The 26,142-nt window shown below is 36.1% G+C and overlaps 37 non-coding genes across 37 annotated transcripts; all 37 read right to left on the bottom strand.

Moving 5' to 3' along the window:
• Positions 1–8,187: 8,187 nt before the first annotated feature.
• Positions 8,188–8,261, bottom strand: TRNAI-AAU (transfer RNA isoleucine (anticodon AAU)). The gene has a single exon. It is a non-coding gene; the product is annotated as a tRNA-Ile (tRNA).
• A 2,318-nt stretch (positions 8,262–10,579) lies between these two features.
• On the bottom strand, positions 10,580–10,652 carry TRNAK-CUU (transfer RNA lysine (anticodon CUU)). Its single transcript has one exon. It is a non-coding gene; the product is annotated as a tRNA-Lys (tRNA).
• A 3,507-nt stretch (positions 10,653–14,159) lies between these two features.
• Positions 14,160–14,233, bottom strand: TRNAI-AAU (transfer RNA isoleucine (anticodon AAU)). Its single transcript has one exon. It is a non-coding gene; the product is annotated as a tRNA-Ile (tRNA).
• A 230-nt stretch (positions 14,234–14,463) lies between these two features.
• TRNAI-AAU (transfer RNA isoleucine (anticodon AAU)) lies at positions 14,464–14,537 on the bottom strand. The gene has a single exon. It is a non-coding gene; the product is annotated as a tRNA-Ile (tRNA).
• A 78-nt stretch (positions 14,538–14,615) lies between these two features.
• On the bottom strand, positions 14,616–14,689 carry TRNAI-AAU (transfer RNA isoleucine (anticodon AAU)). Its single transcript has one exon. It is a non-coding gene; the product is annotated as a tRNA-Ile (tRNA).
• A 78-nt stretch (positions 14,690–14,767) lies between these two features.
• Positions 14,768–14,841, bottom strand: TRNAI-AAU (transfer RNA isoleucine (anticodon AAU)). Its single transcript has one exon. It is a non-coding gene; the product is annotated as a tRNA-Ile (tRNA).
• A 78-nt stretch (positions 14,842–14,919) lies between these two features.
• On the bottom strand, positions 14,920–14,993 carry TRNAI-AAU (transfer RNA isoleucine (anticodon AAU)). Its single transcript has one exon. It is a non-coding gene; the product is annotated as a tRNA-Ile (tRNA).
• A 78-nt stretch (positions 14,994–15,071) lies between these two features.
• Positions 15,072–15,145, bottom strand: TRNAI-AAU (transfer RNA isoleucine (anticodon AAU)). The gene has a single exon. It is a non-coding gene; the product is annotated as a tRNA-Ile (tRNA).
• Positions 15,146–15,223: 78 nt separating this feature from the next.
• On the bottom strand, positions 15,224–15,297 carry TRNAI-AAU (transfer RNA isoleucine (anticodon AAU)). Its single transcript has one exon. It is a non-coding gene; the product is annotated as a tRNA-Ile (tRNA).
• A 78-nt stretch (positions 15,298–15,375) lies between these two features.
• On the bottom strand, positions 15,376–15,449 carry TRNAI-AAU (transfer RNA isoleucine (anticodon AAU)). The gene has a single exon. It is a non-coding gene; the product is annotated as a tRNA-Ile (tRNA).
• Positions 15,450–15,527: 78 nt separating this feature from the next.
• TRNAI-AAU (transfer RNA isoleucine (anticodon AAU)) lies at positions 15,528–15,601 on the bottom strand. Its single transcript has one exon. It is a non-coding gene; the product is annotated as a tRNA-Ile (tRNA).
• A 78-nt stretch (positions 15,602–15,679) lies between these two features.
• Positions 15,680–15,753, bottom strand: TRNAI-AAU (transfer RNA isoleucine (anticodon AAU)). Its single transcript has one exon. It is a non-coding gene; the product is annotated as a tRNA-Ile (tRNA).
• A 230-nt stretch (positions 15,754–15,983) lies between these two features.
• Positions 15,984–16,057, bottom strand: TRNAI-AAU (transfer RNA isoleucine (anticodon AAU)). Its single transcript has one exon. It is a non-coding gene; the product is annotated as a tRNA-Ile (tRNA).
• A 78-nt stretch (positions 16,058–16,135) lies between these two features.
• On the bottom strand, positions 16,136–16,209 carry TRNAI-AAU (transfer RNA isoleucine (anticodon AAU)). The gene has a single exon. It is a non-coding gene; the product is annotated as a tRNA-Ile (tRNA).
• Positions 16,210–16,287: 78 nt separating this feature from the next.
• TRNAI-AAU (transfer RNA isoleucine (anticodon AAU)) lies at positions 16,288–16,361 on the bottom strand. The gene has a single exon. It is a non-coding gene; the product is annotated as a tRNA-Ile (tRNA).
• A 78-nt stretch (positions 16,362–16,439) lies between these two features.
• Positions 16,440–16,513, bottom strand: TRNAI-AAU (transfer RNA isoleucine (anticodon AAU)). Its single transcript has one exon. It is a non-coding gene; the product is annotated as a tRNA-Ile (tRNA).
• A 78-nt stretch (positions 16,514–16,591) lies between these two features.
• On the bottom strand, positions 16,592–16,665 carry TRNAI-AAU (transfer RNA isoleucine (anticodon AAU)). The gene has a single exon. It is a non-coding gene; the product is annotated as a tRNA-Ile (tRNA).
• A 78-nt stretch (positions 16,666–16,743) lies between these two features.
• On the bottom strand, positions 16,744–16,817 carry TRNAI-AAU (transfer RNA isoleucine (anticodon AAU)). Its single transcript has one exon. It is a non-coding gene; the product is annotated as a tRNA-Ile (tRNA).
• A 230-nt stretch (positions 16,818–17,047) lies between these two features.
• TRNAI-AAU (transfer RNA isoleucine (anticodon AAU)) lies at positions 17,048–17,121 on the bottom strand. Its single transcript has one exon. It is a non-coding gene; the product is annotated as a tRNA-Ile (tRNA).
• A 534-nt stretch (positions 17,122–17,655) lies between these two features.
• TRNAI-AAU (transfer RNA isoleucine (anticodon AAU)) lies at positions 17,656–17,729 on the bottom strand. The gene has a single exon. It is a non-coding gene; the product is annotated as a tRNA-Ile (tRNA).
• A 78-nt stretch (positions 17,730–17,807) lies between these two features.
• Positions 17,808–17,881, bottom strand: TRNAI-AAU (transfer RNA isoleucine (anticodon AAU)). The gene has a single exon. It is a non-coding gene; the product is annotated as a tRNA-Ile (tRNA).
• A 230-nt stretch (positions 17,882–18,111) lies between these two features.
• On the bottom strand, positions 18,112–18,185 carry TRNAV-AAC (transfer RNA valine (anticodon AAC)). Its single transcript has one exon. It is a non-coding gene; the product is annotated as a tRNA-Val (tRNA).
• Positions 18,186–18,567: 382 nt separating this feature from the next.
• On the bottom strand, positions 18,568–18,641 carry TRNAI-AAU (transfer RNA isoleucine (anticodon AAU)). Its single transcript has one exon. It is a non-coding gene; the product is annotated as a tRNA-Ile (tRNA).
• Positions 18,642–18,718: 77 nt separating this feature from the next.
• Positions 18,719–18,792, bottom strand: TRNAI-AAU (transfer RNA isoleucine (anticodon AAU)). The gene has a single exon. It is a non-coding gene; the product is annotated as a tRNA-Ile (tRNA).
• Positions 18,793–18,870: 78 nt separating this feature from the next.
• Positions 18,871–18,944, bottom strand: TRNAI-AAU (transfer RNA isoleucine (anticodon AAU)). Its single transcript has one exon. It is a non-coding gene; the product is annotated as a tRNA-Ile (tRNA).
• A 78-nt stretch (positions 18,945–19,022) lies between these two features.
• On the bottom strand, positions 19,023–19,096 carry TRNAI-AAU (transfer RNA isoleucine (anticodon AAU)). Its single transcript has one exon. It is a non-coding gene; the product is annotated as a tRNA-Ile (tRNA).
• Positions 19,097–19,174: 78 nt separating this feature from the next.
• On the bottom strand, positions 19,175–19,248 carry TRNAI-AAU (transfer RNA isoleucine (anticodon AAU)). Its single transcript has one exon. It is a non-coding gene; the product is annotated as a tRNA-Ile (tRNA).
• A 78-nt stretch (positions 19,249–19,326) lies between these two features.
• On the bottom strand, positions 19,327–19,400 carry TRNAI-AAU (transfer RNA isoleucine (anticodon AAU)). The gene has a single exon. It is a non-coding gene; the product is annotated as a tRNA-Ile (tRNA).
• Positions 19,401–19,478: 78 nt separating this feature from the next.
• TRNAI-AAU (transfer RNA isoleucine (anticodon AAU)) lies at positions 19,479–19,552 on the bottom strand. Its single transcript has one exon. It is a non-coding gene; the product is annotated as a tRNA-Ile (tRNA).
• Positions 19,553–19,934: 382 nt separating this feature from the next.
• TRNAI-AAU (transfer RNA isoleucine (anticodon AAU)) lies at positions 19,935–20,008 on the bottom strand. Its single transcript has one exon. It is a non-coding gene; the product is annotated as a tRNA-Ile (tRNA).
• A 78-nt stretch (positions 20,009–20,086) lies between these two features.
• On the bottom strand, positions 20,087–20,160 carry TRNAI-AAU (transfer RNA isoleucine (anticodon AAU)). Its single transcript has one exon. It is a non-coding gene; the product is annotated as a tRNA-Ile (tRNA).
• Positions 20,161–20,238: 78 nt separating this feature from the next.
• Positions 20,239–20,312, bottom strand: TRNAI-AAU (transfer RNA isoleucine (anticodon AAU)). Its single transcript has one exon. It is a non-coding gene; the product is annotated as a tRNA-Ile (tRNA).
• A 78-nt stretch (positions 20,313–20,390) lies between these two features.
• TRNAI-AAU (transfer RNA isoleucine (anticodon AAU)) lies at positions 20,391–20,464 on the bottom strand. The gene has a single exon. It is a non-coding gene; the product is annotated as a tRNA-Ile (tRNA).
• A 78-nt stretch (positions 20,465–20,542) lies between these two features.
• TRNAI-AAU (transfer RNA isoleucine (anticodon AAU)) lies at positions 20,543–20,616 on the bottom strand. Its single transcript has one exon. It is a non-coding gene; the product is annotated as a tRNA-Ile (tRNA).
• A 230-nt stretch (positions 20,617–20,846) lies between these two features.
• TRNAI-AAU (transfer RNA isoleucine (anticodon AAU)) lies at positions 20,847–20,920 on the bottom strand. The gene has a single exon. It is a non-coding gene; the product is annotated as a tRNA-Ile (tRNA).
• Positions 20,921–20,998: 78 nt separating this feature from the next.
• Positions 20,999–21,072, bottom strand: TRNAI-AAU (transfer RNA isoleucine (anticodon AAU)). The gene has a single exon. It is a non-coding gene; the product is annotated as a tRNA-Ile (tRNA).
• Positions 21,073–21,150: 78 nt separating this feature from the next.
• On the bottom strand, positions 21,151–21,224 carry TRNAI-AAU (transfer RNA isoleucine (anticodon AAU)). The gene has a single exon. It is a non-coding gene; the product is annotated as a tRNA-Ile (tRNA).
• Between the last annotated feature and the right edge of the window lie 4,918 nt (positions 21,225–26,142).

The raw sequence follows: 26,142 nt of genomic DNA, 5'->3' as shown, positions 1-26,142 counted from the left end.
GCTAAAATTAGTGCATTGTGCAAATTATGGGGTATGAAGTTGAATCCTAACAAAACTCCAAGTATGATTATAAGTAGGTCAAGGACGGTGGCTCCTCAACATCCGTATCTCTGTATTGATAATGTTTCTTCTAATTTGTATGCCTCTTTTAAAATATTAGGTGTGATTCTCGACAGCAAATTTACTTTTGAGAAACACATTAGGTCTGTGTCTTCTTCAATTGCACAAAAAATTGACTTATTGAGTAAGTCTTAAAATTTTGGGTGACCAATCTATTCTGAAGAAGTGTTTTAATTCTTTCATTCTACCTTGTTTTGAGTATTGTTCTCCTGCCTGGTCTGCAGCTGCTGATTCTCATTTTTAATTTGTTGGACAGAAACTTAGGGTCTATTAAATTTCTTATTCCTGATCTAGATATTAATCTTTGGCACCGTCGTTCAATTAGTTCATTGTGCATGTTGCATAAGATTTTTCATAACACTGACCAGCCTTTACATTCAGATCTCCCTGGACAATTCTATCCTGTTCGTAATACTAGGCAGGCAGTTAATTCTAATAGCCAGGCCTTCTCCATCATGAGGCTCAATACTACACAGTATTCTAGAAGTTTTATTCCATCTGTTACCAAGTTATGGAATGATCTTCCTAATTGGGTAGTTTCAAACGTTCAAAGTTGGAGCAAATGTTTTTATGTTGACCAGGCTGACATGAGTCTTTTTATAGTTTATATATGACATATCTGTTTTTGACGTTGTTAATAGTTTATACATGACATATCTATTTTGACGTTGTTACTGTATTTAGAATGATTCACTGCTAAATCTTTCTCATCATTTATTTATTTCCTTATTTCCTTTCCTCACTGGGTTATTTTTCCCTATTGGAGCCCTTGGGCTTTTGGCATCTTGCTTTTCCAACTAGGAAAAGCAATAATAATAATAATAATAATAATAATAATAAGTTATCTAACTAATTTTCCAATTCTTGCATTTTAATTTCCTGTCTATATTCTTCATCGGCAACGCTATACACTGCTCTTCCGTTTTCACCTCCCAGCAGTAGCATTGTCTGCTATGTTAGTTCTCACGTATCTAGGCATCTTGAACTTTATTTTACAGGTTTAAAGAACAACTTTGCTCACAGCATACACAAACAGACGTATTTCTACACCTGACACCAATATGTCCCACGTTAACAGATAATGAGACATAGGAACATGGGTTTATTTCACTTTATTACAATAGATTCAAAGTACACTATACTGTACAATTGACGCTCTCTTAGGTGAGAGCCTTATCTACTCGAGCGCTCAAAGGCAACTAACTAACCTTCGCTATCAAAATGCAATCTTGCTACAACCGCATGCTGAATAGTTAGATTTTGTGGAATTCTCATGATCATAGAGTTCATTTACCTAGACGTACAACACATATCTTCATACAAGAGCTAGGATATTATATATATATATATATATATATATATATATATATATATATATATATATATATATATATATATATATACATATATATATATATATATATATATACACATATACATATATATACATATACATATATATATATATATATATATATATATATATATATATATATATATATATATATATTCCATGGTTAGCAAAAATTTAATAGACAGGGCCTCACATACTAGGCGGGTTTGCCATGAGCAATCAGACAAATATCTCCCACCATCACCAATATACACTGGCCAACGTGCTGATGAAATTGGCCGAACCCTTACATGAGTAAAGACGTATCTGAGGCCTTTATCCTTCAGTAGACTATAAATGGCTACATTTTTTGTTGCTGCCGTTGTTTTATGTGTGTTAATGTATATATGTACACAACGTGTTTAGGTATACTGTATATGTATGTAAATTTTTCCACATACATACTATTGATAATCAAAATCATATAGGATAAACTCTTAATAAAACTGTATAAAGATAATTCAAGTAACTGACTGAAGGTCTACAAACCCAGGACATCTGACCTGTCCCTAAAAGTTGAGGCTCCCACCACAGCTATTGGGAAATAAGGTAAGCCAAGAAGGTACAGCCGTGGTGTTGTAAATACAGGTGGCATGTTATCATCAACGGATCTTTGTAGGCATGTGTGTACTCTCACTATACCATCTATATTGTAGAAAATCTCTTATCAATATATCACTCCTCAAGATGTCATGGAGACGAAACCATAGTGGAATCACACAGTATTTTCATGTTTCCTCGTGGATTATTGCATGTAAGCATCACATGTTCCTGTGAGGGTTTTGCAATTACTTATACATGCATATATATAAATAAATATACATACATATATATATATATATATATATATATATATATATATATATATATATATATATATATATATATATATATATATATTACTATTACTACTTGTAAAGCTACAACCTTGGTTGGAAAAGCAGGATGCTATAAATCCAGGGCCCCAACAGGGAAAATAGCCCAGTGAGGAGAGGAAACAAGGAAAAATAGAATATTTTAAGAACAGTAACATTAAAATTAACATTTCATATATAAACTATAAGAACTTTAACAAAACCAGAAGAGAAATGACATAGAATAGTGTGCCCGAGTGTACCCTCAAGCAAGAGAACTCTAACCAAAGACAGTGAAAGACCATGGTACAGAGGCTATGGCACTACCCAAGATTAGAGGAAAGTAGCCAATGAACAATTATAGTGCAGTAGTTAACCTCTTGAGTAAAGAAGAACTGTTTGGTAATCTATGTGTTGTCAAGTGCATGAGGATAGAGAAGAATGATGAAAGAATAGGCCAGATTATCCGGTGTATGTGTAGGCAAAGAAAAAGTCAGCTGTATATATATATATATATATATATATATATATATATATATATATATATATATATATATATATGTATATATGTATATATATACATACATACATATATATATATATTTATATATATATATGTATATATATATATATATATATATATATATATATATATATTTATATATATATGTATATATATATATATATATATATATATATATATATATTTATATATATATATATGTATATATATATATATATATATATATATATATATATATATATATATATATATATATATAGATATGTATATATATATGTATATATATATATATAAATATATATATAAATATATATATATATATATATATATATATATATATTTATATAAATATATGTATATATATATATATATATATATATATATATATATATGTGTGTGTGTGTGTGTGTGTATGCGCCAGATTGTCTCTAACAAACATATTTTTCCCTATGGGCATATGAATCGGCTCATCTGTAGGCAGTTTTCTGTGGTGCTCAACAGCCCACGCTTCTGAATTTCGCAAAATTCGACAAACTACGCGGGGAAAAAAAAACATGGCATTGAAATCTACCCGAAATAGCAAATCACTTAACCTAACCTGAAAATAGAACACCTACCCTGAACTGCTGTGGTACATATAAAACACAAAAGTTAAAAAAAAAACAAATGAAAAAATCTGAAAAATAATAATACTAGTTATATCCCTTCGGGGTTTTCAAATGGATGAGTCTACCTTTTTGCATTTTAAACAATAATTTCCACATAGATTACTCCAATAATTCCATTTGTGCTATTATTGGAAACATCAATCTGATATGAACAACAAACGTATATCATTTTACACGAGGATAAACCATTCAGATAAAAATACACAAAGACACACCCTATATATACAGTAAAAATATACACATACACAAACACACACACACAATATATATATATATATATATATATATATATATATATATATATATATATATATATATATATATATATATATATATATATAAATCTCGGTAGCAGAAAGCTTTTAAGGGATTGAGCGAGAGCTACAACTCGTGTTGTAAAAAAGTAAAGGCAATAAGGGTAACTATAAGAATTATAAGCATATGAGATTACTTTATAATTCCAGTGAAGCTTTACAGTAATCTTAGATTCAGAGGGCAAGACATAGGAGAAAGCTGATATGACAAAATCAATATGGGTTTGGGCAATGGCAGAAGTGAGTGAATGGGGATATATAATAATTAAAAAACAATGAGAAAAGTTTGAATACATGGCAAAATCTACAATAGCATACATGAACCTCGATAAGACTTATCATTATAAGAAGAGAAAGGCGTTATGTAAGGTATTAATAATGTATAGCGGAGGTGATAGGATGTTGAGGACAATCGGGTCGTTATCAAGAAAGTGAAGCATGTGTTGGAAGTTGTTGTCATAAGAGTGACTGGCCTCAGGGGATGTTGGGTCTGAAACGAGGTGGTGTGGAAGTTTCCATAGTTGTTCAACTTATTCATGGATGAAAGGATGAGAGGCTGAAGAAAGGGATAATGGATGCTGACGCAAGGTTATGAGATGGGTGAATGAATTGTGATTTGGTTGATGATTGAAGACAATACAGAGCCCGTTGATGGACAGTCAAGAGAAACACCAGAAAACCAGAAACTAGTAAAACAGTTGAAAAACGTTTGCAAGAAGAGGAGATTGAGATTGAATGTAAGTCATAAGGGTAAATGGAACCTGAGAAGATGGACTATCGAATATCAAAAGGAATAATTGAAAAATAGAAGTACTTCATTCTTACACGTACATGGGAGTAAATTACTATATCAAGTCCCCTAATCCAGTTACATTTATTCTTAATTCCCTCTTCTTACAAACGTTTTTAAACTCTTTTACCAGTTTCTGCTGTTACTCTTGACTGTCCCTCACCGAGAACTGTATCATCTTCAATTATCAACTTAGTCACAACTCATTCACATATACTGTACCTTAGCATCTACATCCTTTAGAAGAGTTTCACTTTAAGCAGTTTCTCAATACAAGGGGTGGCTCCAGAGAAGAAACAACGGAAGGATCATGGTAGAGGCTAAGAGATCTTGCAGTAAAACTTCTACAACAGTTATCACTTATGAAGGCAAGTCACAGATTAAGAGAAGCAAGAAAATTAGTGGGATGTGTTAGAAATAATTGGTGAGAGACTTGGTGTATCTGAGAAAGCTAAGATTATTGTTATAACTGTTATCATCAGCATTAATCTTTTAAGCCAAGCAGCAACCATAGTTAGAAAAGCTGAATTCTACAAGCCTAAGGGATCCGACGCCAAACCAATCCAGTTTGGAAAAGATATGTACTGTATAAGTAAAGAATAAACCACACAAGCAAAATATGAAAAAATTAACAAGAAAGAATATAAAATCTAAATAAATAAGTACCATATAGACTATGAAGTAAGATGTATCCTCAGGAAAAAAAAATTAACCTCTGAATTTCCACTGATTCACCCATTTGATTAAGTTAACAATTCCACAATTTGGTTACAGCCTCAGGGGAAACAAAATCTAGAAACCCGTGTAGCATCAGCCATACGGAAACAAACCATAATTTCTTCCAGCATAGTTATGAACTATAAAGGAACACCCACTTGACAATTGACTTGCCCGAATAACGAAAAAAACAAGTGGAAGCTAGGACAAGAAAAGAGAGGCTTCAGTTCAAGAATCTACCTCACCAAAGCTATAACTATGAGCGAATGGGAAACTACTGTGCTGGATGTAACGAAGATTTAAAAAAATGGGTACCACATAGAAAGATAAAGGAATTGATACAGAAAATACAACTTCTTGATAAACCACCAGGCACCCTTGGCCCCTCTATTACCAATCTAAGAAACTGTCTAATTTAAACTCCCAGTTAGAAGACACATTAAACAGTCATCTACATAAAAGGGATTTTGACAAAAACCCTCATCTCTATTAATGTGAAACCTGCTCTGGGATTTGACCGAACATTTACTGTAAAAAAAGAAAAAAAAAAAATTACATTTCATCTAACTAAATTCTTCAAAAAAAATCAATTAATTGCATATAATGAAAAAAAAATAATAAAATCAGGGTTATATTGGACAAGGCATCTTCAAAACATTTATTCAATGTATAATTCCTCCTTAGGCTTACTTAATATACAGTAATAACATCATTGATATTATCAACCATTTCAACAGGAGGATGAAATCAATTTTGAATGATAAAAACCTTCAATTCAAAGACCTACACGGGACCGTCAATGCTCTATTTGTATGACAATATGACTCTTCACATAAATTTGAAATTTCAAGCAAACGGGAATGTCTTTTTGAATTTTGAGTATCCTATGCATTTAAATTGTTCACAGTTATATGTGAGATGTGAGAAATTTCTTTGAAAATTACAGTATTGTCTGCTTAATCAAAAGGTGGAGGTGTTCATATGGAAAAACAGGAGGCTTATCATCTCTTTCATCTCTTGAGAAAAGATGGCTTTCGCCGAACTTGGGGCAAACTATTCCAAGTTTGAGATCAAACTTGCAATCTAAACTTTAAGTTGTATATAACAAAAAATTCCGCGAACATTACACAAATTTCTCTCTCTCTCTCTCTCTCTCTCTCTCTCTCTCTCTCTCTCTCTCTCTCTCTCTCTCTCTCTCTCTCTCTCTCAAATCCCATCTACTTATAAATGGTTACATAACTGCTATTAACAACCTTTCGAAATGGATGAAATAAGTTGACAATATACTGTAAAAAGACAATCTCCTACAGGACAGGAGATATTGCTCTAAACTGGATTGAAAGATCCAGAAGATAACCGCAATGACATTGCTTAAATCTAAATAACATGATAAAGTCGACCGTAAACAGCTAAATGTCTCATTAAGCTGATATAACAAATTGTCTCCGAAGTGTAGGTATCTGAGTCTAGTTATGCGTAGCCTACACCGTGCGTTTGCGTTCTGAAACCAACGAAGGATATTTTACAGATGCTACCTGAGATTCACTTTATTTAAAGAAACCTTAGAGACTCCAAAGGTAGGAAAAAAGATCAGGGCTTCGTGGGGGATGGAGGTGGATATGTAGAGAATAATAATAATAATAATAATAATAATAATTCTTTATTTCCAATATTTACATTGGGTATTCATAAAATATAAGGCTACAATTAGTAAAGTCATCTTACAAACAGTTCAAATATTTGTTATTTTAGATATACAAAAGTTGTTATAAGAATCAATAAATCGGCTAAAACTTTGTAATTGAAATAATTCATCAGTAATAAAAGAATATCATGAAATCAGAAAGTATTTACTTAGAATATAGTGAGTAAAAATTACACTTGCCGAATAATGAAATACATTGTCATAGACCACATAAGTTGTGTTAAAAACAAGTCATGTACAAATCATATTAAAATAACACATAGTAATCAAATATGCATACTAGATTATAAGGAAATCTTAATTTGTAAATAAAAGCCATCTTATCCATAAATATTATCTAAAACTAATTCCAACATCTATCGAAGTACAGTAGTGCCTTCAAAAGCACTTTTAATAAGGCAATTAAGCATAACATTCTTACATTAATCGGGACCATTTAAGATTAGTTTCTTTAAGTTTACATTAAAAGCAGCGAGAGAGGATTTTTGTTTAATTGTGCCAGGTACTTTATTGTATAATGCTGGGCCTCGAACTCTAAACTGGCGGGAGAAGGGTAGGATTGATAGGGGTGGTGATAGTTAGTGCCTGGAAAGTAAGGTCAGAAATGGAAAGTAGGTGGTATATACAATGCCAAGACCTACGGTGAGGGGAAATAGCAGTTCAAGTACGAGAAAGACCATCTGCAATAATTATATGCCTTTTTAGATCAACTAAATGTTGGATCTCAAGCCGTACCATACCCCTAACTGCCGTGTTGCCTACTAATGTTATCTTTTCGTTAAAAGATAATCTGGAATTATCATCATTATTATTAAACTCCGATAATTACTTAATATGGAAGAACCCTTTAACATAAAGTTTCGAAAAAAAACGAAATTATAAATGGTGCATAAACGTACTGAAAACAAATAAAGGTGAATCAATAACAAATACACAAATTCAAATTAAATCCGTAATAAATACAAAATCCCTCCTGATCAGAAATGTAAAACCTATCAAACAACTAGTAATATGTATGAGACAATAGTTGCATATGAAAAAAAGGCATTTATACAAACTTACGGTGATAAGGTCTTTTTCATATGATGAAAATATTTTTCCACTGGCCCGTAAGGGGATCGAACCCTCGACATCCGCGTTATTAGCACGGCGCTCTAACCAACTGAGCTAACAGGCCTTCTTGCTCATGGGTTTTACATCTTAAATGAGAGAGAGAGAGAGAGAGAGAGAGAGAGAGAGAGAGAGAGAGAGAGAGAGAGAGAGAGAGAGAGACTTGAAGGGCTTCTGGCAGCCTCTCAACATTCCCTCGATAATTGTTACTTACTCTACCTCCGAGGCGAGAAGTAAACATATCATTAAATGGATAAGGTAATGTCAATCAAATTTTTCTAATCTTGTCGTCACACTACCCAGAGTGGTTCATACAATTCTTAGTTTGTTAAGTTTATCTGAACGAACATTTCAGGTTTAGGATGCCTCGGCCATTCCCCAGAGTAAAAATTGAGGAATGACAATATTATTATTAAATAAATGAACTGCCAAGGTCTATAGAATAGAGGAACTGCATTGTAGCGAGGGTAGAGTAGAATCAGGACTTGTGTGTTATGTTTTTTGTCCTGACATATGTAAATATTAGTGTTCTTAAGTTTATTTTACATTGCGTGTTAATAATATCCCAGCAAATGTTAAAAATACTGAGCATGTACTTTTGGATAGCTTGTTTATAATGAACATATCCTTTGGAAATACTACTATTATTAAAAGGAGATTTACCGGTCCAAGGAGTCAAGCTCGACTCGTACATACCTGACCTCATCCGGAATAAAAACCACATACCATACCACATACTCTATTCAAATTGATATCATTCCCTATGTACTTTGTTACATATTGATATAAAAGAAAACTTTCCAAAAGCCGAAGAGTAATATTAAACTATGGAAAATTGTTACCAAGTTCTTACTGCTAATAATCCCCCTCACGCGAATACTGAACCTCTCTTGAGTTTACGGGCTGCCTTTAGTGCAAGAGCCTGTGTCTTGCTATAGGCAAGGCAATCTTAGAGCCCTTACACACGAGGACACTAGCGTCCGCCACCGGTGTTGGACACTAGTTGCCTCCCATATTATCAAATGGAGCCTTTCACACGAGGCAACAGCAGTGTTCCAAGCAGACAACTTCCGGGCATCAGATATTTCGGTGTCTTGCTCCTGCAACACGTGGCGGACACTGACGGTTGCCGCCACTCACTGCAAAGCATTGTTCACTAGTTGCCAGGCGGTGTCTTGAGCAAGGACACTTGTGTCCGATACCGGTGGCGGACACTAGTGTCCTCGTGTGTAAGAGCCCTTATAGTTTTAGTCTCTTGAGTGAATCCTGGCCAAGATATGGTCAACTTCAAACCATAGCCACAACTTTCTCTCTCATTACCGTGGTCAGGGGAGTGTAAGTGTTGGCATCTGATAAGCGCCAGAAGTTATTGATGGAAAGGGTACCATATAATATATATATATATATATATATATATATATATATATATATATATATATATATATATACATATATATATATATATATATATATATATATATATATATATATATATATATATATATATATATATATGAACTATCTGTCGATAAGCCATTCAAGTTAAAACTAATCCATCACAAAATTATTGTAATAAACAAATATACATACAACCCGATTATATCTGATCTAAAATTTTACGAAACCACATTTCCTAACAAAATTCTATCATTTAAATAATTTCCCCAATACTTCATTAACTCTGACAGGCAAGCAAGGAAAAAAGACGACATTCTGTGTATACATTAAAATGCAACCCTCGATACAAGTTATTTTTTTGTTTATTGTTTTAACTACCAATGCTGAATATATCTATCTATATATATATATATATATATATATATATATATATATATATATATATATATATATATATATATATATATATATATATATACCCCAAGGCTCCCAACAAGGAAAATAGCCCAACGAGGAAAGGAAACGAAAAAAAAATAGAATATTTTAAGAACAGTAATAACATAAAAATAAATATAACATAATATAATATAAATAATAACATTTTAAACCCAATAAATAAATAAACCTGTTATTCTTGTGTGTGTGCTTGTGTGTAAAATTACACAACCTTCCACGTGTAATGAAGATAAATTCATGTTATGAAAGATAAATTGAAAAGACTTGAAGTCGATGAAGACGTCCTTCTTTCTAAAACAGTCTTGATCGGGAAGATAAAACAGCAGACGTGTATATACGTATATGTATATGTATATATATACATATATATATGTGTATGTGTGTGTGCTTCTTGTGTGTATAAATGACGCAACTTTCCACGTGTAATGAGGATGAATTATGTATTATGCTTATGAAAGGTAAATTGAAAAGACTTGAAGTCGATGAAGACGTTCTACACAACAGTACTGATCAGGGAGATAAAACAGCGCACGCCCAACGTGGGGCTCGAACCCACGACCCCGAGATTAAGAGTCTCGTGCTCTACCGACTGAGCTAGCCGGGCATGCCAGTTGAGGAAAAAAATTCCTAATTTAACTTCGATCTCAAACGTGGTATGAGAGAGAGAGAGAGAGAGAGAGAGAGAGAGAGAGAGAGAGAGAGAGAGAGAGAGAGAGAGAGAGAGAGCTAATCGATGCCCTGTATGAGATCTTTTAACATTGTAGATTTTCTAAGACAATTACTAAAGGCATTGGGAAGCTACAGCTATGGAAATAGTTTTTTTTTTTTTCTTTTTTTAAGGATGTTTGGATGTATTTTGTATCATGTATTTTGTATTTTGGAACAACTTCTCCACTTTATGTTTTTTCTTGATGGCAAACCGAAAGTTAACGAATTCTAAAACCAACATAGGATGAATGGGCCGTTGTCGCTATGTTAGGCCTATTATTTTTGTCTAAGTTAAAGAGTATGAGAGTAAATATAATATTTACAAAGTATTTTTCCTTTTAGCTGAGCGAGGTGCTGCAACCAAAGAGAGAAGTTGCTCGAGAATTCGAATCCTAAAACGGAATGAAGAATATTCTGCCATCATTTCCATTCGGATTTCAGATTATCACGGGGCAAGACTTAATCTATTTAAGCTATCAAAATAGCACTAAGACATCAAGAAGTCAAGATCTTACAAGATATACATGTATCTCTCGAATATGACTGATATAAATTCCGTATGTATATATATTTATATATATATATATATATATATATATATATATATATATATATATATATATATATATATATATATATATATATATAGCCTATATATATATGTAAATATATATATATATATATATATATATATATATATATATATATATATATATATATATATATATATATGCACACACATATTATATGTATATATATATATATATATATATATATATATATATATATATATATATATATATATATATATATATATACAGTATATATCATCTCCTACGCCTACTGACGTAGAGGGCATTAATAAGACTTCGCCATTCGTCTCCATCTTGAGCTTTTAAATCAATACTTCTCCATTCATCATCATCTACTTCAAGCTTCATAGTCCTTAGCCATGTAGGCATGTGTCTTCCAACTCTTCTAGTGCCTTGTGGAGCCCAGTTGAAAGTTTGGTGAACTAATCCCTCTTGGGGAGTGCGAAGATCATACCCAAACTATCTCCATCTGCCCCTCACCATGGCCTCATCCACATATGGCATTCAAGTAATCTCTTATAGTTCCATCTCTAATCCTGCCCTGCCATTTAACTCCCAATGTCCTTCTGAGGGCTTTATTCTCAAATCTACAAAATCTGTTGGGAATTGTTTCATTGTCATACCACAATTCATGGTCATACAGTTACACCGATCTTACTAAACTGATATATAGCCTGATTTTTTTATGTAATTTCAAGCGATTTTATTACGAAATTTTACTTAACCTTGCCATTGTCTGATTTTCTGTTTTCAATTTTCATTAAACTCCAGTTCTAAAGATCCTGTGTTAGAGATCAGAGTTCCTAAATATTTAGATGATTCCACCTCATTAATCCTTTCTCCTTCCAATATTTTCCATTGCATATTCCGTTCTCATTCTCATCATCTGTCTTTCTTCTATTTATCTCAAGCACAGCCTCATGTGATAGTTCCAGCATTCTGGTAAGCAAGCTTTGCAAGTCCATTGGTGTTCTGCTAATAAGGACAGCATCATTAGTATACTCTAGATGAGCAATTTCCTGTTACCAATCCACTCCGAACTTTCTCCACCATCCCCAACTGTTCTATACATTACAAAATACATGAGGAGGATAAACAACATAGGTAACAACACATTCCCTTGGAGTATTCCGCTGTTTACTGGAAATTCATTTAAGAGGAACTCCATAATAACGCAGGACTCTCCACAAAATCGGCCAGTACACACTACCAACAGCTTTTTCATGGTACATAAATGCCATCAAAAGTGGATTTTTGTAATTCACACATTGATGTACCACGCCTTGAAATGAAAATTTGGTCAGTACAAGTTTCATCTTTCCTAAACCCTCCTTGTTCATTTCTCAGCATCTCATCAATCTTTCTAGTCTCTTTAGAATGAGCATACTATATATATTTTCATGACAACTAACGTAAGTGTGATGCCTCTGTAATTATTGCTATCAGTCAAATCATTTTTGGCAATTTTCAACAACACTCCTAGCTCCTATTCATCAGGTTTTGACTCTTCACGCCACATTCTATAAAGTAATCTTGTAAGTATTCTGGGAGTCACTTCATTTCCGGCCAATATCATCTCAGCAGTGAATTTCATCGTATCCAGGGGCTTTCTCTCTCTTTAGTTTAATTATAGCGTCAAATCAAATTATACCGTTCATATCTCAGATTCATGACCTCATTAAAGTGTTCCATCTAACGTCGCCTTTCTTCATCTTATGTTTATATAACAGATCAATCTCTCTTTTTGATGGGTATATGCTTCTTCTTCTTTGCCCCAGTAGATATTTCAATAATAATTCTTAAACCATAGCAGCTCCCTCAATTCATAGCTTTGTCAGCCTCTTTTGCTTTCCTGTCTAAATATTCTCTCCAGTCATTCCTGGGTTTTCTTTTGACTTCACTATGAAGGCTGAGATACTTAAGATGCTCTACCTTGTAATTTTCATTACCTACTCGAATACTTTCAACACTATATAATATATATAAAAATAAACACACACACATGTAAATATATATATATATATATATATATATATATATATATATATATATATATATATATATATATATATATATATATATATATCCCCTATATAATAAAAAAACAGTGTCTGGTAATATAATATATATATATACATACACACACATATATATATATATATATATATATATATATATATATATATATATATATATATAGATAGATAGATAGATAGATAGATAGATAAATTATATTTCTTTTCGGTCAAGCCCTCAGCACTCCTCTAAGGTGGAGGAATAGAGAATTGTTATATTCTGGTGAGAAAGGGTGCGTATGCGTGTGTTTGCATATTTATGTATATAGAGTATATACCGTTATTCTTATCGAGTCGTGTACACTAGTTTATGTGTGTGCATATATATATATATATATATATATATATATATATATATATATATATATATATATATATATATATATATATATATAGTTTTCCCACATACACTTAAATATTGGAAAAATTGGTTTTTAATATCGAACTCGCTCTATTTAAAAAATTGATAAGTTTCTACCCGAACTGGAATTCGGAAAAAACTCGGATGGGAGACTTAACCGTACAAGTTGTCAAAATATACTGTACAGTATATATATGTAAGACGATACCAGTCAAGATTTAATTAGCATTCTCATTTAGCTTTTTGTATCTCAGCATCAGGGTTTATTTGCACATGCATGACTGAGATAACAGGCTATTTATTATGATAGTATTTTTCCAACACTTTGTCACGCATTGTCATTTCTTCAAGAGTAAGGAAAAACCTTTACACTTTGGCCCGTAAGGGGATCGAACCCTCGACATCCGCGTTATTAGCACGGCGCTCTAACCAACTGAGCTAACAGGCCACTTACTTTGTTGGTATTTTCCCAACATTTTGTCACGCATTGTCATTTCTTTAAGAGTAAGGAAAAACCTTTGCTCTTTGGCCCGTAAGGGGATCGAACCCTCGATATCCGCGTTATTAGCACGGCGCTCTAACCAACTGAGCTAACAGGCCACTTACTTTGTTGGTATTTTCCCAACATTTTGTCACGCATTGTCATTTCTTTAAGAGTAAGGAAAAACCTTTGCTCTTTGGCCCGTAAGGGGATCGAACCCTCGACATCCGCGTTATTAGCACGGCGCTCTAACCAACTGAGCTAACAGGCCACTTACTTTGTTGGTATTTTCCCAACATTTTGTCACGCATTGTCATTTCTTTAAGAGTAAGGAAAAACCTTTGCTCTTTGGCCCGTAAGGGGATCGAACCCTCGACATCCGCGTTATTAGCACGGCGCTCTAACCAACTGAGCTAACAGGCCACTTACTTTGTTGGTATTTTCCCAACATTTTGTCACGCATTGTCATTTCTTTAAGAGTAAGGAAAAACCTTTGCTCTTTGGCCCGTAAGGGGATCGAACCCTCGACATCCGCGTTATTAGCACGGCGCTCTAACCAACTGAGCTAACAGGCCACTTATTTTGTTGGTATTTTCCCAACATTTTGTCACGCATTGTCATTTCTTTAAGAGTAAGGAAAAACCTTTGCTCTTTGGCCCGTAAGGGGATCGAACCCTCGACATCCGCGTTATTAGCACGGCGCTCTAACCAACTGAGCTAACAGGCCACTTATTTTGTTGGTATTTTCCCAACATTTTGTCACGCATTGTCATTTCTTTAAGAGTAAGGAAAAACCTTTGCTCTTTGGCCCGTAAGGGGATCGAACCCTCGACATCCGCGTTATTAGCACGGCGCTCTAACCAACTGAGCTAACAGGCCACTTATTTTGTTGGTATTTTCCCAACATTTTGTCACGCATTGTCATTTCTTTAAGAGTAAGGAAAAACCTTTGCTCTTTGGCCCGTAAGGGGATCGAACCCTCGACATCCGCGTTATTAGCACGGCGCTCTAACCAACTGAGCTAACAGGCCACTTACTTTATTGGTATTTTCCCAAGATTTTGTGACGCATTGTCATTTCTTTAAGAGTAAGGAAAAACCTTTGCACTTTGGCCCGTAAGGGGATCGAACCCTCGACATCCGCGTTATTAGCACGGCGCTCTAACCAACTGAGCTAACAGGCCACTTACTTTGTTGGTATTTTCCCAAGATTTTGTCACGCATTGTCATTTCTTTAAGAGTAAGGAAAAACCTTTGCTCTTTGGCCCGTAAGGGGATCGAACCCTCGACATCCGCGTTATTAGCACGGCGCTCTAACCAACTGAGCTAACAGGCCACTTACTTTGTTGGTATTTTCCCAACATTTTGTCACGCATTGTCATTTCTTTAAGAGTAAGGAAAAACCTTTGCTCTTTGGCCCGTAAGGGGATCGAACCCTCGACATCCGCGTTATTAGCACGGCGCTCTAACCAACTGAGCTAACAGGCCACTTACTTTGTTGGTATTTTCCCAACATTTTGTCAAGCATTGTCATTTCTTTAAGAGTAAGGAAAAACCTTTGCTCTTTGGCCCGTAAGGGGATCGAACCTTCGACATCCGCATTATTAGCACGGCGCTCTAACCAACTGAGCTAACAGGCCACTTATTTTGTTGGTATTTTCCCACCATTTTGTCACGCATTGTCATTTCTTTAAGAGTAAGGAAAAACCTTTGCACTTTGGCCCGTAAGGGGATCGAACCCTCGACATCCGCGTTATTAGCACGGCGCTCTAACCAACTGAGCTAACAGGCCATGTATTTTGTTGGTATTTTCCCAAGATTTTGTCACGCATTGTCATTTCTTTAAGAGTAAGGAAAAACCTTTGCTCTTTGGCCCGTAAGGGGATCGAACCCTCGACATCCGCGTTATTAGCACGGCGCTCTAACCAACTGAGCTAACAGGCCACTTACTTTGTTGGTATTTTCCCAACATTTTGTCACGCATTGTCATTTCTTTAAGAGTAAGGAAAAACCTTTGCACTTTGGCCCGTAAGGGGATCGAACCCTCGACATCCGCGTTATTAGCACGGCGCTCTAACCAACTGAGCTAACAGGCCACTTACTTTGTTGATATTTTCCCAACATTTTGTCACGCATTGTCATTTCTTTAAGAGTAAGGAAAAACCTTTGCACTTTGGCCCGTAAGGGGATCGAACCCTCGACATCCGCGTTATTAGCACGGCGCTCTAACCAACTGAGCTAACAGGCCACTTATTTTGTTGGTATTTTCCCAACATTTTGTCACGCATTGTCATTTCTTTAAGAGTAAGGAAAAACCTTTGCACTTTGGCCCGTAAGGGGATCGAACCCTCGACATCCGCGTTATTAGCACGGCGCTCTAACCAACTGAGCTAACAGGCCACTTACTTTGTTGGTATTTTCCCAACATTTTGTCACGCATTGTCATTTCTTTAAGAGTAAGGAAAAACCTTTGCTCTTTGGCCCGTAAGGGGATCGAACCCTCGACATCCGCGTTATTAGCACGGCGCTCTAACCAACTGAGCTAACAGGCCACTTATTTTGTTGGTATTTTCCCAACATTTTGTCACGCATTGTCATTTCTTTAAGAGTAAGGAAAAACCTTTGCACTTTGGCCCGTAAGGGGATCGAACCCTCGACATCCGCGTTATTAGCACGGCGCTCTAACCAACTGAGCTAACTGGCCACTTATTTTGTTGGTATTTTCCCAAGATTTTGTCACGCATTGTCATTTCTTTAAGAGTAAGGAAAAACCTTTGCTCTTTGGCCCGTAAGGGGATCGAACCCTCGACATCCGCGTTATTAGCACGGCGCTCTAACCAACTGAGCTAACAGGCCACTTATTTTGTTTGTATTTTCCCAACATTTTGTCACGCATTGTCATTTCTTTAAGAGTAAGGAAAAACCTTTGTACTTTGGCCCGTAAGGGGATCGAACCCTCGACATCCGCGTTATTAGCACGGCGCTCTAACCAACTGAGTTAACAGGCCACTTATTTTGTTGGTATTTTCCCAACATTTTGTCACACATTGTCATTTCTTTAAGAGTAAGGAAAAACCTTTGCACTTTGGCCCGTAAGGGGATCGAATCCTCGACATCCGCGTTATTAGCACGGCGCTCTAACCAACTGAGCTAACAGGCCACTTATTTTGTTGGTATTTTCCCAAGATTTTGTCACGCATTGTCATTTCTTTAAGAGTAAGGAAAAACCTTTGCACTTTGGCCCGTAAGGGGATCGAACCCTCGACATCTGCGTTATTAGCACGGCGCTCTAACCAACTGAGCTAACAGGCCACTTATTTTGTTGGTATTTTCCCAAGATTTTGTCACGCATTGTCATTTCTTTAAGAGTAAGGAAAAACCTTTGCACTTTGGCCCGTAAGGGGATCGAACCCTCGACATCCGCGTTATTAGCACGGCGCTCTAACCAACTGAGCTAACAGGCCACTTATTTTGCTGGTATTTTCCCAACATTTTGTCACGCATTGTCATTTCTTTAAGAGTAAGGAAAAACCTTTGCTCTTTGGCCCGTAAGGGGATCGAACCCTCGACATCCGCGTTATTAGCACGGCGCTCTAACCAACTGAGCTAACAGGCCACTTACTTTGTTGGTATTTTCCCAACATTTTGTCACGCATTGTCATTTCTTTAAGAGTAAGGAAAAACCTTTGCACTTTGGTCCGTAAGGGGATCGAACCCTCGACATCCGCGTTATTAGCACGGCGCTCTAACCAACTGAGCTAACAGGCCACTTATTTTGTTGGTATTTTCCCAAGATTTTGTCACGCATTGTCATTTCTTTAAGAGTAAGGAAAAACCTTTGCTCTTTGGCCCGTAAGGGGATCGAACCCTCGACATCCGCGTTGTTAGCACGGCGCTCTAACCAACTGAGCTAACAGGCCACTTATTTTGTTGGTATTTTCCCAAGATTTTGTCACGCATTGTCATTTCTTTAAGAGTAAGGAAAAACCTTTGCACTTTGGCCCGTAAGGGGATCGAACCCTCGACATCCGCGTTATTAGCACGGCGTTCTAACCAACTGAGCTAACAGGCCACTTATTTTGTTGGTATTTTCCCAAGATTTTGTCACGCATTGTCATTTCTTTAAGAGTAAGGAAAAACCTTTGCACTTTGGCCCGTAAGGGGATCGAACCCTCGACATCCGCGTTATTAGCACGGCGCTCCAACCAACTGGGCTAACAGGCCACTTACTTTGTTGGTATTTTCCCAACATTTTGTCACGCATTGTCATTTCTTTAAGAGTAAGGAAAAACCTTTGTACTTTGGCCCGTAAGGGGATCGAACCCTCGACATCCGCGTTATTAGCACGGCGCTCTAACCAACTGAGCTAACAGGCCACTTACTTTGTTGGTATTTTCCAAGATTTTGTCACGCATTGTCATTTTTTTAAGAGTAAGGAAAAACCTTTGCACTTTGGCCCGTAAGGGGATCGAACCCTCGACATCCGCGTTATTAGCACGGCGCTCTAACCAACTGAGCTAACAGGCCACTTACTTTGTTGGTATTTTCCCAACATTTTGTCACGCATTGTCATTTCTTTAAGAGTAAGGAAAAACCTTTGCACTTTGGCCCGTAAGGGGATCGAACCCTCGACATCCGCGTTATTAGCACGGCGCTCTAACCAACTGAGCTAACAGGCCACTTACTTTGTTGGTATTTTCCCAACATTTTGTCACGCATTGTCATTTCTTTAAGAGTAAGGAAAAAGCTTTGCACTTTGGCCCGTAAGGGGATCGAACCCTCGACATCCGCGTTATTAGCACGGCGCTCTAACCAACTGAGCTAACAGGCCACTTACTTTGTTGGTATTTTCCCAACATTTTGTCACGCATTGTCATTTCTTTAAGAGTAAGGAAAAAGCTTTGCACTTTGGCCCGTAAGGGGATCGAACCCTCGACATCCGCGTTATTAGCACGGCGCTCTAACCAACTGAGCTAACAGGCCACTTATTTTGTTGGTATTTTCCCAACATTTTGTCACGCATTGTCATTTCTTTAAGAGTAAGGAAAAACCTTTGCACTTTGGCCCGTAAGGGGATCGAACCCTCGACATCCGCGTTATTAGCACGGCGCTCTAACCAACTGAGCTAACAGGCCACTTACTTTGTTGGTATTTTCCCAAGATTTTGTCACGCATTGTCATTTCTTTAAGAGTAAGGAAAAAGCTTTGCACTTTGGCCCGTAAGGGGATCGAACCCTCGACATCCGCGTTATTAGCACGGCGCTCTAACCAACTGAGCTAACAGGCCACTTATTTTGTTGGTATTTTCCCAAGATTTTGTCACGCATTGTCATTTCTTTAAGAGTAAGGAAAAACCTTTGCTCTTTGGCCCGTAAGGGGATCGAACCCTCGACATCCACGTTATTAGCACGGCGCTCTAACCAACTGAGCTAACAGGCCACTTATTTTGTTGGTATTTTCCCAACATTTTGTCACGCATTGTCATTTCTTTAAGAGTAAGGAAAAACCTTTGCACTTTGGCCCGTAAGGGGATCGAACCCTCGACATCCGCGTTATTAGCACGGCGCTCTAACTAACTGAGCTAACAGGCCACTTACATTGTTGGTATTTTCCCAAGACTTTGTCATGCATTGTCATTTCTTTAAGAGTAAGGAAAAACCTTTGCACTTTGGCCCGTAAGGGGATCGAACCCTCGACATCCGCGTTATTAGCACGGCGCTCTAACCAACTGAGCTAACAGGCCACTTACTTTGTTGGTATTTTCCCAAGATTTTGTCACGCATCGTCATTTCTTTAAGAGTAAGGAAAAACCTTTGCACTTTGGCCCGTAAGGGGATCGAACCCTCGACATCCGCGTTATTAGCACGGCGCTCTAACCAACTGAGCTAACAGGCCACTTATTTTGTTGGTATTTTCCCAACATTTTGTCACGCATTGTCATTTCTTTAAGAGTAAGGAAAAACCTTTGCACTTTGGCCCGTAAGGGGATCGAACCCTCGACATCCGCGTTATTAGCACGGCGCTCTAACCAACTGAGCTAACAGGCCACTTACTTTGTTGGTATTTTCCCAACATTTTGTCACGCATTGTCATTTCTTTAAGAGTAAGGAAAAACCTTTGCTCTTTGGCCCGTAAGGGGATCGAACCCTCGACATCCGCGTTATTAGCACGGCGCTCTAACCAACTGAGCTAACAGGCCACTTATTTTGTTGGTATTTTCCCAAGATTTTGTCACGCATTGTCATTTCTTTAAGAGTAAGGAAAAACCTTTGCACTTTGGCCCGTAAGGGGATCGAACCCTCGACATCCGCGTTATTAGCACGGCGCTCTAACCAACTGAGCTAACAGGCCACTTATTTTGTTGGTATTTTCCCAAGATTTTGTCAAGCATTGTCATTTCTTTAATAGTAAGGAAAAACCTTTGCACTTTGGCCCGTAAGGGGATCGAACCCTCGACATCCGCGTTATTAGCACGGCGCTCTAACCAACTGGGCTAACAGGCCACTTACTTTGTTGGTATTTTCCCAACATTTTGTCACGCATTGTCATTTCTTTAAAAGTAAGGAAAAACCTTTGCACTTTGGCCCGTAAGGGGATCGAACCCTCGACATCCGCGTTATTAGCACGGCGCTCTAACCAACTGAGCTAACAGGCCACTTACTTTGTTGGTATTTTCCCAACATTTTGTCACGCATTGTCATTTCTTTAAGAGTAAGGAAAAACCTTTGCACTTTGGCCCGTAAGGGGATCGAACCCTCGACATCCGCGTTATTAGCACGGCGCTCTAACCAACTGAGCTAACAGGCCACTTATTTTGTTGGTATTTTCCAAAGATTTTGTCTCGCATTGTCATTTCTTTAAGAGTAAGGAAAAACCTTTGCTCTTTGGCCCGTAAGGGGATCGAACCCTCGACATCCGCGTTATTAGCACGGCGCTCTAACCAACTGAGCTAACAGGCCACTTATTTTGTTGGTATTTTCCCAAGATTTTGTCACGCATTGTCATTTCTTTAAGAGTAAGGAAAAACCTTTGCACTGGGGCAAAAGCTTTATCATAAAATTGACTTATAAATCAAAAAATTATTTTTTCGTCTTTCATCTACAAATGCTGTTTTTATTGAAACACTTATTGAATTTATCTATGCTATTATATATTGGGAATTTATTCATCTTTCCACTGCCATTTCTATTGCGATATTTATTATACAGTTATTTTCGAAAAAAATGTCATCATAGATATTCACACTCGATAGCCAATCAAGGCTTTTGGTTCGGCCCATGTTTTGTGAAGCATGAATAACTTTTCGTACGCATTTTTTTTTGTGCATGTGTAAATGATTGCAATGTTGATGTTTCATATACCGTGTAAAAGGGGATTATTTTTACATAGCGAATGACAAGCATTTCTGCACATTACTCTTATAAAGTAAATTCCTCAAACATACAGCTTATATTTTTCATGAATATTTTTCTTAAAACTATCCTTTTCGTTTTTCGCTAAAAAATAAAGGTTATTCACGATTTTTGTAATATTTCTGGGTATCCCAAAGATCTTTTGCTTGCATCATGAAAAAGTTAAATCATTCTTCGACGTAAAGCACCATCAGTTATCTGTTTTACTTTTAAGATGCCAAAGCGCTAAATTCTAGACAGCGCCACTTCTCTACCCGGGCAAAAGCGTTAGTGGAGTGTGTCCTGTTGCCCACTTGTCTAAAATAGCGATGCGTATTGTATCTTTTAATGACATTTCTTATTAAAACTTGTTGAGTGCCGGTTTAGTATGTGGCACACCTTTCGAATATGGCCTACGAAATTCTGTCTGTTTCAGTATGTCACCCAACCTAACCTAACCTAACGTTACCTAACCTATCCTAACAAGCCAGATAGGTCACATACTAAACCAGAATAAAAAAGGTAGGCCACATACAAAATGGGCACCACTTGTTATTGTTCAATAAATCAAACTAAACTAAATGCAGATACTTTTATTGATAACTGACATCAGGAGTATTTGTGAGGTGATAAGTTTGTGGCAGGTGGCAGTTAGATACTAACAGAGAAGCGAAATGAAATATTATTATTACTTGCTAAGGCACAACCCTAGTTGGAAAAGCAAGATGCCATAAGTCCAGGGGCCCCAACAGGGAAAATAGCCCAGTGAGGATTTAAGAACAGTAACAAAATTATAATAAATATTTCCTATACGAGTGTACCCTCAATCATGAGAACTCTAACCCAAGACAGTGGAAGACCAGCAAGAGAAGTTTATTCAACAAGACAACTAACTTACATATACAGATAGTTGATAGCAAGAATGATATCAAATTCAAACAGTTTAAAACATGCGACAGCAAGCTTAAAATAAGTTTCTATTATCAGTGCAGGGGAGAGTGAGTAATAAAAAAAAAAACAATAACGTCACAGTGTGCACATGGAACAAGTGCCATGTTTAAACTTGAACATGTAGCTATAACCTTAGATGCTGCTGCTTTTTACCCTAGATTACCCTAAAACTTTTCCAACTTCCTTAAATTTGAAGCTAGTAAAACCGAAAATTACCCTACAAATCCCATTACCTTAAAAATTATCTTGAAACCATGCATATTACCTGAAACTAAGGTAATTAACTTAAAAGTTTAAACCTAGGACGTGCGGTAAAAGCGGGTGTAGCAAGGGATGGCTAATCTGGAGTACGTACTTTGAAACGGCAATAATAATCCACACAAAATCCAATACATATCTTAGACAAGATCTGTAGGTGATATTCCGACTTACTGGAATCCTAAGGGAGTGACTAATGATTTCATTCTTTCCAAATTGACATCATAATATCTAGTTTTAAATACTATTGATGTCGACTGAGAAACAAACAATGGAATTAATGTTTCATACGTGTTTAATCGTTAAAGATGCCACAAAATGTAAAATTTCCCGACCATAGAATACGGACATTTACATTATCCAATGAAACTATTCAGTTACATTGATATCACGGATAAAATACTTCGTCTGAAATCTATTTTTACCAGAAATAGGCCTATACTCTATGCAGGACCCACATAAAGTGGGTCCTGACTGTATGTGTCCACTCGACTTCTCCCTTCACCACATCTCTCACCCCCGCAGACTTTTACAATACCCTTGGTGCCACAACTATTAGCAGAGAATTTATACCCTTCTAAAATACCTGGTATAAATACACAAAAATTAATATATATATATATATATATATATATATATATATATATATATATATATATATATATATATATATATATATATATATATACACACACACATATGTATATCTATATATATATATATATATATATATATATATATATATATATATATATATACACACACATATGTATATATATATATATATATATATATATATATATATATATATATATATATATATATTCGTGAATTTACACGCACACGCGTGTGTGTTTTGTGCCTGCAAGATTGCATGTAGAGAATATTCTGAATGGTCTGGATATTTCGACAGCAATTAATTGCTTCCAGCTAATCAAATTCACAACCTGTTGAAATTGAAAAATGTAACAAATTTTTGTTGATTACTATGCATAGATAAATAAATAACATATTTTTATTGCTACAGGGATTAACCAAATAATTTTACGTTGCCCAGCTCAATATGGAATGTTAAAAGCATTTTTTCTTGTAAATGCACGTACTATATATATATATATATATATATATATATATATATATATATATATATATATATATATATATACATATATAAATATATATATACATATATAAATATATATATACATATATATATATATATATATATATATATATATATATATATATATATATATAAATTTATCATCACTATCATCTACGCATATTGATGCTAAGGGCCTCTAGAGCGCTGCAATCAGCCAGCAGACTTGAAAAATAACACACACCCCTACCTGAAGAAGAGGAAGGACTTATCCTGGAAACGCGTCGTAGTTTTTACTATTTTGTACCAAAAGTTTTACTTGTATTTTGTGAGAATATACTTGAAAAGTCTTCCCGATTTTTTCATTCACCCGACTGATGAATTTTTCAAGTCTGCTGGCTGATTGCAGCGCTCTAGAGAAGAGAATTATCCGGAAAATAGAAAAATTGGATAAGAAAATAAACTCTGCCGATGCAGCCATTACTTTTAACTCAACCTGCCTAAAAGAGGGTCTCCTACCACGGTATACCGAAGTCCAGCTATTATTATTATTATTATTATTATTATTATTATTATTATTATTATTATTATTATTATGAGTTATTAGGGCCTATTGAAACCAGAGAAAAAAAGAGAATTTTTCGCGAGTCCTAGGCTTCGGGAGAAAATCTTCGTGCATCTCCAAAAGGATTTAGAAGAAATTTCCATAGACTTAGCATGGAATTCTGAATGATTCCAGAAATCTCTGAACGATTTCGGAAGTAAATCTTCCAGAATCTTCTCTCCAAATTACTTCAGAAGAAATAGCCGTAGACTTAGCATAGAGTTCTGAATGACTCCAGAACGGAATCTTCCCGGAGCAGTTCTGAACGACTCCGCCCCGGATTCCAAAAGACTTCTGAAGACCTGATCTCTCTCTCTCTCTCTCTCTCTCTCTCTCTCTCTCTCTCTCTCTCTCTCTCTCTCTCTCACCCTTTTTTTTTTAAACATACCTTGCAACACTTCACCATCTGTATGTACTGTAGCTATGGAAGTTTACGCAATGAACATTGGGAGGAGGATTTCACTTTACTCACAGAGCTCGCGTTCTGGCGGAACAGGTAACTGACTGAGAATTTTGTTACAGCTACAGGATGAACTGGAGGCTATATGGAACACCTTCATCTACAGATAATTTGGATAGGTGCTGCCAAAGTTGGCGAGCTTTGAAGATCATAATGTAAGCGCCTTGAAGGATAATTTGCTTGCGGTTTAGCGACGATTTCCTATAATTGGATTGCATTGGTGCAAAGAGGTGAGCGACGTGTGTTTCTTCAAAATTCGGCATTGAAGATAGAACATATCAGGACGGCATTGGTATATATATTGTGTTGCTCTTCGTTGACTTTAGTATGATGGCGTATAGTGTAAGCCGAGAAAACAATGGCATCCATGTCTTTACCCATCGCCCTTATAGGTAAAGACATGAGAGCCATCGATTTCTCCGAGGAATCTGCGAACCGAGGACAAACAGCACTGAAATGTCTCTTGAAATCTCGAAGGAGACTGGCGAACTAAGCAAAGATCTTGAAAAACTATAAAAGACAGAAGAGACTAGAGAAGGAAAGCCTTTATATGAAGAAGTATAAAAAAATAACCTTTAATCATAGAGGTAAGTCACCTAAAAACTGAGGTCAAATAGCCTCTACTATTACCAGTTAGTCGCCTTAAAACAGAGGTCTCAAAGAGCCTCTAGTGCTAGAAATAAAGCACCCAAAAATAAAGGTCAAAGAGCTTTTAATGTTAGAGGTAAGGGCATTAAAATAAAGGTCAAGGAAACTCTAATGCTAGAGTATAGCACCTCAAAATAGAGGTCAAAGAACCTCTAATGCTAAAAGTAAGGAGCCTTAAAACAGAGGTCAAAGAGCCTCTAATGTTAAAAGTAAGGAGCCTCAAAATAAAGGTCAAAGATCCTCTAATGCTAAAAGTAAGGAGCCTCAAAATACAGGTCAAAGAACCTCTAATACTAAAAGTAAGGAGCCTCAAAACAGAGGTCAAAGACCCTCTAATGCTAAACGTAAGAAGCCTCAAAATAGAGGTCAAAGAGCCTCTAATGCTAAAAGTAAGGAGCCTCAAAATAGAGGTCAAAGAGCCTCTAATGCTAAACGTAAGAAGCCTCAAAATAGAGGTCAAAGA

Source organism: Palaemon carinicauda, chromosome 30 (assembly GCF_036898095.1).
Source record: "Palaemon carinicauda isolate YSFRI2023 chromosome 30, ASM3689809v2, whole genome shotgun sequence".
Classification (NCBI taxonomy): Eukaryota; Metazoa; Arthropoda; class Malacostraca; order Decapoda; family Palaemonidae; genus Palaemon; species Palaemon carinicauda.
Note: the sequence above shows the minus strand (reverse complement) of the source record. Positions and strands in the feature narration are given on the sequence as shown.